Source organism: Bos indicus, chromosome 9 (genome assembly GCF_029378745.1).
Source record: "Bos indicus isolate NIAB-ARS_2022 breed Sahiwal x Tharparkar chromosome 9, NIAB-ARS_B.indTharparkar_mat_pri_1.0, whole genome shotgun sequence".
In the NCBI taxonomy this organism is placed as follows: domain Eukaryota; kingdom Metazoa; phylum Chordata; class Mammalia; order Artiodactyla; family Bovidae; genus Bos; species Bos indicus.
Genome location: NC_091768.1, coordinates 103,050,973 through 103,062,770, shown reverse-complemented (window position 1 = coordinate 103,062,770; position 11,798 = coordinate 103,050,973).

The following is an 11,798-nucleotide window of genomic DNA, read 5'->3' as shown; positions in this document are numbered from 1 at the left end:
AGTTGTGTCCGACTCTTTGAGACCCCATGGACTGCAGCACACCAGGCCTCCCTGTCCATCACCAATTTCCAGAGTTTACCCAAACTCATGTCCATTGAGTCGGTGATGCCATCCAACCATCTCATCCTCTGTCGTGTCCTTCTCCTCCTGCCTTCAATCCTTCCCAACATCAGGGTCTTTTCCAATGAGTTGGCTCCTCTCATCAGGTGGCCAAAGTATTGGAGCTTCAGCTTTAGCATCAGTCCCTCCAATGAATATTCAAGGTTGACTTCACTTAGGATGGACTGGTTTGACCTCCTTTCAGTCCAAGGGACTCTCAAGGGACCTGCCCCCGGAGCCTCCCCCCAAAGTGGGGTCCCTGCAGTGGAGGACAGGTAGCCCCCTCCATCCCAGGAGACCCCGGGATGTGACCCTCTAGCCTGCTAAGCCAGCTTTTGTGCCAGAACTCCAGCCAAGAGGCTGGAACTCGGGCTACAGTGTCCCTGAAGGTCCTGGGAGCCAACAGGAGCAGACAGAAGCCTCCCCTGGAAGGACAGGTTCCCATCTCAGCCCTTTCCTCAAAGATCAAAGAGACGGAAGTTCATGGTCAATAGTCACTGAGCACATGGGCCAGCAGCTCACCTGGTGCCGTCCGAGGACAGAGTCACACCACAAAGAGACAGGTGCCAAGTTTAAGGAGGATGCGATTTTAGGAGGTGTTTTTTGTTTTAAGAAATGAAAGATGGAGAACGTGAGGAAAGAAAATACAACTGTCAGAACTGACAGGTTGGATTTTCACAAGAACCAAAGAAAACATCCAAAATGTAATACGTGCGTGAAATTAGCGATTGAAGGCACAGTTTGAGCAGCATGTCAGGTACGTGGAGAACGACTCGATGAGCTCAGAACCACCTTCACAGGTGTACCGGGCACCACTTCAGGTGAGGTCTCAAGTCACGAAAAGACAAACACACTGGGCTACGTCAAACAAGGCGCTTCTGCTTCTCAAACTACAGTGTGAAGAGACGGGAAAACCAGCTACAAGCCTGAGGTTCTTTGCAACCCACATACAACTCAGGGTTGGCCACCAGGACAGAGAAAGACCTGGGACATCAAATAGACAAAGACGAGCAACCCTCAGAGACACAGGCGAAAGACAGGAGGCATGTTGCAGATGGAGCATGAAGATCCAGTGTTACTGAAGAGAAACTTCACCCATTAGTAACCAGGGAGACACAGTTCAAACCACAATAAAACAAAATACCACACTCAGCAAAATGGCAAAAAGTGACTGTGCTGGGGATGACCACTGACCACAGAACCCTCCCCGCCTGCAGGTGAGGTAGGAGGGGGTCCCACGCGTAGGAATAACCTGCCACATGGGTCGTGGGCACTGGATGCCCACTGCCAACCTTGCATCTGAGCAAAGCTCTTGCAGACACACCCGGAAGGCAGACGTGAGACGTTTCAAAGCAACATTGTCGTGCGGGGGATGTGCGTGGAATGGAGAAATAAACTGTGGTTCATCATAGAATGAACCGCAGCTGCGTGGAGTGGCACAGGGGGCCCCAACAGGATGCGGGCGGAAACCTGCCGTCGCAGAGCCATGAGAGCGAAAGTGCAGTCGCTCAGTCTCATCTGACCCTTTGCAGCCCCGTGGACTGTAGCCCACCAGGCTCCTCCGTCCATGGGACTCTCCAGGCAAGAATACTGGAGTGGGTTGCCATTTCCTCCTCCAGGGGATCTTCCTGGCCCAGGGATTGAACCCAGGTCTCCCACATTGCAGGCAGACACTCTCCCATCTGAGCCAGCAGGGAAGCCCCCTGGGCCACAGTCGTGGCCTTTACGGGTGCCCCACCCCCTGGGCCACAGTCGTGGCCTTTACGGGTGCCCCACCCCCTGGGCCACAGTCGTGGCCTTTACGGGTGCCCCACCCCCTGAGCCCCATCGTGGCCTTTACGGGTGCCCCACCCCCTGAGCCACAGTCGTGGCCTTTACGGGTGCCCCACCCCCTGAGCCCCATCGTGGCCTTTACGGGTGCCCCACCCCCTGAGCCCCATCGTGGCCTTTACGGCTGCCCCACCCCCTGAGCCCCATCGTGGCCTTTACGGCTGCCCCACCCCCTGAGCCCCATCGTGGCCTTTACCGGTGCCCCACCCCCTGAGCCACAGTCGTGGCCTTTACGGGTGCCCCACCCCCTGAGCCCCATCGTGGCCTTTACGGGTGCTCCGAGGGCATCGCCTGTGTTAGCCCCCTGCTCAGCACTTCTCTGAGAGGCACAGATGGTGTGTTTGTTACCTGGCTCCAGACATGTGCTCACACCCCCGTGTCTCCTCCCCCAGGAGCCAGCCCTGCCCCCACCACCCCACTCCCCTCCCTTCACGTCCAACCCACAGGTGGGCTAGTGGCCTTCCGTCTGCGGCCAGGACAGGCCTGGGTGATGGGGAAGCAGACGTTACAAAGGTGAAGCCGACCCAGGGGACAGCCCAGGACGTGGCTTAAACCGCCCCTCCTGGGGTGTCTCAGTCATGGGGATCGGGCTGCGGCCCAGAAATCGCATTTTGAACACATCTGGCTTGCTCCCCTGCAGCCACTCGGAGGGCTCCAGAACTCAGAACCACTGACCCAGAAACAGTGGCTGGAGGTGAAGGGCTTTCCTTCCCAGCCTCGAAGTGTTCGTCTGCCCCCTTTCCTTTGGGAATTGAACACCATTCCTGATGATCTGCTTCCTTGGTAGTTCAGACGATAAAGCGTCTGCCTGCAATGCGGGAGACCTGGGTTTGATCCCTGGGTTGGGAAGATCCCCTGGAGAAGGAAATGGCAACCCACTCCAGTACGCTTGCCTGGAAAATCCCATGGACAGAGGAGCCTCAGAGGCTACAGTCCATGGGGTCGCAAACAGTCGGACACGACTGAGCGACTTCACTTTCTTTCTTTCCTGACTACCTGCCACAGGCAGGAGAGCCGAGCACCCAGGAAATCACTCTGACCCCGAGGTGTTGAGTGCTAGTCACTCAGTCGTGTCCGACTCATGGACTGTAATCCTCCAGTCTCCTCTGCCCATGGGATTTCCCAGGCAAGGATACTGGAGCGGGTCGCCATTCCTTTCTCCAGGGGAGATTCCCAACCCGCATATCCAACCTGCGCCTCCTGATTTGCTGGCAGATTCTTTACCACCTGAGCCACCAGGGAAGCAGAGCCCTAACCTGGGAGAACCTGAGGCCTGGTGCAGAGGCAGAGCAGACGAGGCCCCAGAACAGCCCCCCAACACTGGGAACGCCAGGGTGCAGGCAGCGCACGGCCGCACCCTCTCCAGGGCCCCTCCCGGGATGGGCTCCGCAGTCACCAGTGGGCGTGAACACGCCCCAGGGAGGGGTCCCTGTCTGTTCACGCCCCCGGGGAGGGGTCCCCCGCCTGTTCACGCCCCCGAGGAGGGGTCCCCCTCCTGTTCACGCCCCGGGGAAGGGTCCCCCATCTGTTCACGCCCCGGGGAAGGGTCCCCCATCTGTTCACGCCCCCGGGGAGAGGTCCCCCTCCTGTTCACGCCCCCGGGTAGGGGTCCCCCATCTGTTCACACCCCCGGGGGAGGGGTCCCCCGTCTGCTCACACCCCCGGGGAGGGGTCCCTGTCTGTGCACGCTCCCAGGGAGAGGTCTTCTGTCTGCTCAAAAGGACACGGGTCCGGGTTCTCAGGTCCCTGAGCCCGGGTGGGTCTGACCTGCATGATCCTCTGGTGGCTGGAGGGGCCGCTGGGCTGCCTGGACCCCCAGGGGGCCGTCCTCTGCTTGGTGGGCGCCACCCCCCTCCCCCAACGAAGCCTCCTGGGTGACAGGACCGCTGGTCAGCGTCTCCACAGGAGGGGTCAGGTTGCTCACCACCTCCATCCCCAGCCACACCTTCCCCCCGACCCTCACAGAGACAGACGTCAGCCACACCCGTCCCTCCTCCGCGTCTCCAGCTGCACACCCGCTGTCATCACAGGCCCGCCCTGCCCGGAAGGCCACCCTTCTTCACGCTTCCAGACTGAGGTGTCCGGACCCTTCCTCCTCCCTGCAGCCCCGGCCGCGCGCAGAGCCCTTCTGCAGGCCCTGCGCTTCCGCGCCGAGGCTTCCTCCGCCCTTGAAGGCGCCCTCGAGGGTGTCCAGGCCCCACCCGGCCTGGAGGGGGCGCCGCAGAGGCGGGCCCGGCCGCTCCTCCTCGGGCTTCTGGCCTCAGCATCGGAGATCTGCCTGCGGTCGCTGCGCCAGTGGCCCGTCGTGACCCCTGTTTTCAGAATTAACCCAGATAAGGAGTTCTTCTAAACCCTTTGCTCAGTCCCCGTCTTCCCCGCAGGCTCGGCGCTCACGCCCACGTCTTCCCGGGGAAGGAGGATCCAGTCTGTCCGACCCGCAGGCAGGGCCGCGGGCGCCACGGAGGCTGTGCAGAGCGCCTTCCGCGCCGCGCCCTCGGGCTCGGCCCGGCGGCCCTTCCTCACCCCACGTCTCCCAGGGTGGGCTCGTGGAGCCGCTCCCGGAGTCACCCAGAGCCTCCTCTGTAAGGTCCTTCTGCTCAAATCAACTCCCGATAAATCCTGCCTGGCTTCTGCAAACCCCATAGCCTGTGTTCTGAACGTGTGGGTCCTGTGGCCCCCGCTGGCTACACAGCTCCTGTTATGTTTTCCTGTGTGTTTTGACCTGTATTTGTGAGATAACTTGTTAAAAGTGCCGGTCTGGTGACTGGCAAAGAGGAAACGCTCCAATGACAGTTGGTGTCATTTCTCTTACCATCTAGACTTTTCATCCTCTCAAGGACAGTAAAACCACCCTCTGTTGTTAACCCTACTCTAACAGTTACTGAGTGGTTGCAAAGTGGAAGGGCCCCTGTCTATTAAGTCATGTGCAGCCGCTCCAAAAGGCATCGAGGACCCAGCATCCCACCAGCAGAGAACTTAGATTAGCACCAGTGAATGTGGCTTAACCCATTTAGTGCCTCTGGCTGGTTCATGACGATACTGCTGGCTGAACTCCTTCAGTTTCTGCATATTCTTGGTGAGGGAGAAAGCAAGCAGACCACCGTCATCAAGGACCACCCGTCGTCCACGCAGTTTTCTGTAGTTGCCTGGGGCTCGAATGTTGCCATCGCTGGCAGGCGTGGTGCTGAGGTGATGGGGCGCAGAGCTGTCGTAAATCAGGCACACGGGCTCTGCTCTGGCCTGTCCTCAGATCGACGAACAACAGCTTCATCCTGAAACAGAGCCATGAGCCATGACAATGGAAACACCCTCTGAGGAGGACCTGCCCAGAGTTTCATATTTTATTTGATGAATAAAATCACACACCCTTTGCTAGAAAGCCTCTGGGTGCTTACACAACATTTTAATACCGAAACTGATAAATCTATTGGCATTGGACTGCCCAATAAGTCCGCCAGCCTAGGAGCTGAATCTCGTCTCCCAGCACGGCGCTCTGGGCATCCGGTCGGAGACGGCCAGGGTCACCACGCGCATGGAGTGGTCACGTGAGCACCTCCCTGGGTAAACACGGGTCCCTCCCCGCACAAGGCCTGTGGGGGTCACCTTGCGGCTTGGAGCTGAGGGGCAGGGATGGGACTCGTGAGCCTGCTTCTAACCCCGGGGCAGAAACCCTAACAGGGGCTCACCCACCCCCACACCCCTGCAGCATCACCTGAAGGACCCCAAACGAGGCCGGTTCACAGGCTCTGCCTGGCTCAGCAGCCTGAGGAAGCTGGCTGAGGAAGAGGGTGGCCCGCATCAGCGGTTTCTGGAAGTGTCCCGGGAAATTCCACACCAGTCAGGAGGACAAGCCGCGGAGAAGCGGAGTGAGCTGTGAGGAGCTCTTCTCCCACAGAAGCGGTGGGAGCTGTGAGGAGCTCTTCTCCCACAGAAGCGGTGGGAGCTGTGAGGAGCTCTTCTCCCGGAGAAGCGGAAGGAGCTGTGAGGCTCGGCTGGGCCTGGCCTGAGAGACGCCCTGTCTCATTGGGGTAGCAAGCAGAGCACCCAGGGTTTCCCCACAGAGAGTCCTGGGGTCCCAGCCGGTGTGGTCCCCGCAATTCTCAGCCACCTGTTTCTTGAGAAGGTGGAAGTCCTGGGTTCGGTCCAGCAGTTCCGACCTGGAGGTCTGACTCCCAAGCCCGTAGTTCACGCTGCGCGGTGACCCTGTCCTGCCCCCACACTGACTGGGGTCAGACACACGTGGCGATGCGTCAGGGCTGACACAGGCCTGGAGTCAGTCACTGAAAGTCAGTGTCTTCAGGGTGTCCAGGGAGGGCCAGTGGACACTCCCGGGTGACTTGTAGCAACAAGCAGACTGAGGTTCACAAAGCACAGTGCTTGGTACATAGCTGTTGTTCGGCTGCTAAGTCATGTCCGACTCTTTTTCGACCCCATGGACTGTAGCCCACCAAGTACTTAGTAAATGTATAATAAATTAAGAGAAAAATACAGTCTAAAAGTTAGGAAACTGTGCACAGAATTTAGTTTCCTTTAGTTCCTTGCTATTCCGGATTATCTAATTAATTCTTTAATATTTATATGTAGCTGACTTCATAACGTTATGATTTTTTAAAATAATGACATTTTTTAAAGTAATAACACTTGGTTTAGCCAGATGGGGTGGTCGAGGCCATGTCTCCACACAGCACAGACTTTCTGAGGGGCAACGCTTTCACTCACCTTTCCTGTCTCTGACCTAAAGACACACAGACGGAGCTGAACAAAGGTGCGTCTGCCGTGGGCCGGGTCACAGCAAGCGCGTGACGGGATTCAGGCCCTGATCGAACAGACAGCACCCATAAACCTCTGCCAGCGGGGGAGAGTCACCTTGAGACACAGACCCCGAGGCAGCGGACAGGGCAGGCCCGGGAGAGGGGAGGTCCAGCCTGCTGGGAGGGGCAGTCAGGCGGGGGGTCCAGTGTCGGGGGGAGGGAGTCTGGGGCAGTGCGAGCCCCCCAGGAAGACGAGCACGCCTTCTCTCCTGGCAAGGGATCATCGGGGCCAGGCCTCCCCCAGCAGACAGGCCCAGGGCGGACAAGGCCGGGGGGCAGCCCAGCAGGTTCTGGGAGGTCACACAAGCCAGGAGGGGGTTCATAAACAGATCCCTTTGTCTACACACAAAAAAAGACGCACGTACTGGCTCAGTGGTAAAGAATCCACCTGCCAACGCAGGACAGATGAGAGACATGGCTTGGATCCACGGGTCGGGAAGATCTCCCGGAGGGGGAAATGACAACCCGCTCCAGTGTTCCTTCCTGGAGAGTCCCATGGACAGAGGAGCCTGGCGGGCTGCAGTCCACAGGGTCACACAGAGTCGGACTGCAGTGACTGAGCAGCCGACACCCGCACTGGTGGTGAGAGACACGGACACGACGGCAGTGACTGAGCGCACACGCATGCAGCCGACACCGCACTGGTGGTGAGAGACGGGAGGGGGGCACGGAGTCCTGGGCAAGGGCCAGGCTGCCAGCAGCACGGTGTGCCCTCCTCTTTAACACAGAGTATCACCCGTGGAAAAGAGCATACCAATCAGACAAAAAAAAAAGGTAGCTGCATTGAGCTCTGGGAGTTGAGGGTTTGGACTTCTTTCTCTTTCTTTTGCTCATCAGTATTTTCCAAACAGTCTAGAATAAGCATGTATTAGTTTTGTACCAGCAAGGCAACAGAAGAGGTTTTATTCCCCAGATAAGCTAAATTAGGAATGTGCGGAAAACAAGCAGGTCTGGCTCTTGTTCGGCGTCACCCCGGGAGCCCTGTCTCTTCACGTCTCAGGAGCGTAACCAGCCGTTGGTTTATTTAATTCCAGGCCCGTGCGTCTCAGCAAACCCTGCCCAACCTCGGGGCTTGTGGACACAGGACTTTCTGGCAGCGGTGACATCAGTGCACACGAGGTTTCTCACCCTGGAGATTGTTTTAAATCTCCTGATCAGCTATGGTTTCTGTCTCTCTTTTCTTAACAATTCTTTGTCATCTTACTGAATTTGTTTGAATTCCCCCCTTCCCTTCATTTCCTTTTTTAAAAAGTCTGCAATTTTTTTTCCTACGTACGATATAAGCAGTCTTCTGCCTATTTAAAACTCACTGTGTACATCAGTGTGTGATCAAGTTACATGATACAGTCAGTGTTCAATCTTTTTAAGATGAAAAACTCAACAACTTCCCGTGGTTCAACCCAGCAGAGGAGTCTTGTGTGATATTGTAAGAGGGTCTCGGAATCTGTTTGATTTTACTCCCATCCGGCTTCTTGCGGGGTGGAATTCTATTGTGTATGGGGTAGATTCTGATCTAATCTAACACTGGGCCTGATTAATGTTTTACATGGAAAGCGTTTAGGTCATGGCTGCCTGAAAAAGTTACGCCTTTCTTCTCAATGGTTGTTTTTCTTCCTCCCTACCCCCTACAGCCGCTGTGCGGGATTCTGACACACTTTCTTCTCATCTGAAAGCATTTTATACCTGCCTATTTAGTTCTACTCTATTTATACTCTGAAACTATCATGGAGTTATTACAAAACACATCAAAACTTTAAAATATGTAAACATTTATTATAAAAATGTTACATGTATACAATAAGGAAAGAAAAGATTCATTTTTCTCCAACAATAACTAAGATTTCCAATAAAACTTCATTTTTGAAAAAAAAAATCTGCATTTCTCAAAAGAAGATCCACAAGTGTCCCCCAACGTCTCCCTTTTCGTCCTTTTCCAATTTTCCTCCCAGGTAAATGCACCGCACTCTCACCTTTCAAAGCTGGATGCTTTCTGATACCAAGGCTGGCTCTGGGGAGCCCACACACAGGCGGGGACGCACTCGGTTCTCCGTCCCAGAAGGTGCAGCCTTGACCTGAGAGACAAGCGCTGTCTGAATGGTTCCGTAGCAGATATCGTTAATTTCCTTGTGTAAACGCAGACAGGTCTCTTAACCCTCACGGTCTGAATTCCTCAATCAGCAGGGTTACCTGGAGCCATACCCCATCCCAGGCAGGTACAGAGGGTGAGCGCTTGGTGCAGGGACAGAAGGTGAGAGGGCAGGGACAGAGGGTGAGTGGGCAGGCACAGAAGGTGAGCGGCCTGGTGCAGGCACAGAAGGCCTGGGCAGCTCCTCCGTCCCAGCGGGAACCTCAGGTGGTGACTGTCAAGCCTGGAGGTGGTGATGGTGAGAATTCAGACTCAGGTGACTGTAAACCAGAGCCACCTCTCACTCTCTTTGCTCCTAGTTAGAGGGTTGTCCCTGCTTCCTGTAATTACATGAGCTGAAAGCACATGAGGATAACCAGCGAAGTGTGTCTATCCAACAATTAAACATCGTTTCATTTAACCCCACACAAAACTGCTTAACAACTAGACGTGGGCAATCACATAAACTTGCCCCCAGGTTTGCTGTGTCTCGAAGATTAAAGTGCTCCCTCACTTTCCAGTCACAACGGAGAGCCTGGTTGTGAGTGATGCTGTGGTTTCTCTCAAATAAAAGGCACAGGAGCACGTGTGTGGTACTCTCCAGACTCTGCGGGCTGTGGGAGTCAGTGGGGGGAGTGTTTGACTCGTGCTCGAGAGTGGACGATCCGTGGACGCCGTGGACCAGCCTCAGCCTACACACAACGTCACCTTCGTGAATCTCAGTGGGCTCTTCCCACACGCGGAAATCCGCATTCAAAGCAGATACACCTGTAACGGATCGCCTCATTCACTTAGGGTTTCCACTCTGAACAATCTTCTTTTGCCGACAACCCCAAATGTTACCGCACTCTGATCCTCACATTGAGGGCTCCCCAATTTGCTTTACTTTATGTGTTCACTTTTCTGCCCATATCTTTACTATAGGGTCCTTACACACCCATGATAAATATCCCAATTAAAGTTTTGACAAAATATTTGAACAGGAAAATACCAAAGAAGATCTACAGATATATAAAAAAAATAAAAAAATGTTCAATCTCAATGTTAACCTAAGAATCATATAAAATTAGGGGAAAGTTTCAATGACACCTTATATTGGCGAGACTTTTCAGAGGGTGCGGAGGAAGTAAGCACTTTACTTCAGGATGACTTAGACTAGAGAAAAATAATTGATTATATAATGTCCATGAACAGAGGGGTTGTAAAATACATTATTATATTGTCACAAAATTAGATATTAGGCATGAACATAGAAAAAGGAGAAAAAAGTGTAACCTAGATAGCATATTCAAAAGCAGAGACATTACTTTGCCAGCAAAGGTCCGACTAGTCAAGGCTATGGTTTTTCCAGTGGTCATGTATGGATGTGAGAGTTGGACTGTGAAGAAGGCTGAGCACCAGAGAATTGATGCTTTTGAACTGTGGTGTTGGAGAAGACTCTTGAGAGTCCCTTGGACTGCAAGGAGATCCAACCAGTCCATCCTAAAGGAGATCAGTCCTGGGTGTTCTTTGGAAGGAATGATGCTAAAGCTGAAACTCCAGTACTTTGGCCACCTCATGCGAAGAGTTGATTCATTGGAAAAGACTCTGATGCTGGGAAGGATTAGAGGCAGGAGGAGAAGGGGATGACAGAGGATGAGATGGCTGGATGGCATCACTGACTCGATGGACATGAGTTTGAGTGAACTCCGGGAGTTGGTGATGGACAGGGAGGCCTGGCGTGGTGCGATTCATGGGGTCTCAAAGAGTCAGACACGACTGAGCGACTGAACTGAACTGAACTGAACTAAAGAAAGATTAGATTTGCATTAAAATTATATTTACACAGAAATCTGTGGGAAGATATAATATATTCAAAGCTGTGCACGATGGGGTGGATTTATGACAAATGTTCTCCTGTTAATGATTTAACCATCATCATGCATTTCTTTAATAATCAGTGGAACAAGCGAGTTATTTCCACATGTGAAGAGAAAATATTTTTGATAGTAGCTACCCAAAAGTAGGGAGAATATGGTAGCTGCCCCATGAAATTATCCCCAGACCACTGTGTAACTAACATACTGTTGACCTACTAAAAACCCACCTTGGGTGCACGGACACACGTTATAACCTGGACCCCAGAGTCTGGAAAGTGGTGGCATGCACTAGTGACCCTTTGTAGGACCCCCAGGAGAATTAGGACGCGTGAGACAGAGGCCCGGACATAAACACTTTATAATAAACTCTGGACAACCAACATCTGTCTGTAGCACAAAAAGCAACTAGAAATACATAAAAGGTAACACTAACCACCATTACCCAGATGATGGATGACCCTAGAAGAGAAAGTCACCTTCGGCATACCATTTACACGTAACGATGCAGACATCAGAGTTTTCTTTACAGTGGAAAAATAAAACTCAATAAAACTGAAGTCACAAGGCAGCTTTATCTTCTCCAACTCAATTCCAGCTTACAGAAGGCTACAGATTTACGGATTTAATCTTGGAACAAAAGTGACTGCATTGCTAATTGACCGTGGGACACAGTGTCCTTTGGTGTTTTTAACAGAACAACACACACAGAGACACACAAATACATTCCACTTGCAACGCTCACCCCCACCATGTGCCAACACGCTGTCAACAGCACTCTGAGGCTTTCTCACCGCCTATCTGTCATCTCAGAGCTCTGATGAAACAGACACCCACCCAGGCGATCATCACGGAAGGAGTTAGGACTGAAATACTGCTGAGCTAATACTCTTAAATTGCGAATTTAAAGAAAGGGGAAAGGAGGAATTAAGACGTGACTTCAGTTTTGAAATAAGAAGTCGGCCCAATGGCAGCACACAGTGCAATAATCTGGCTCCTTGACATGCGACTTCCACACTGTAGAAACTCAGCAAGACTGTGCAGACAAGTCACACCACATCAAGTCAAAACGCCCCA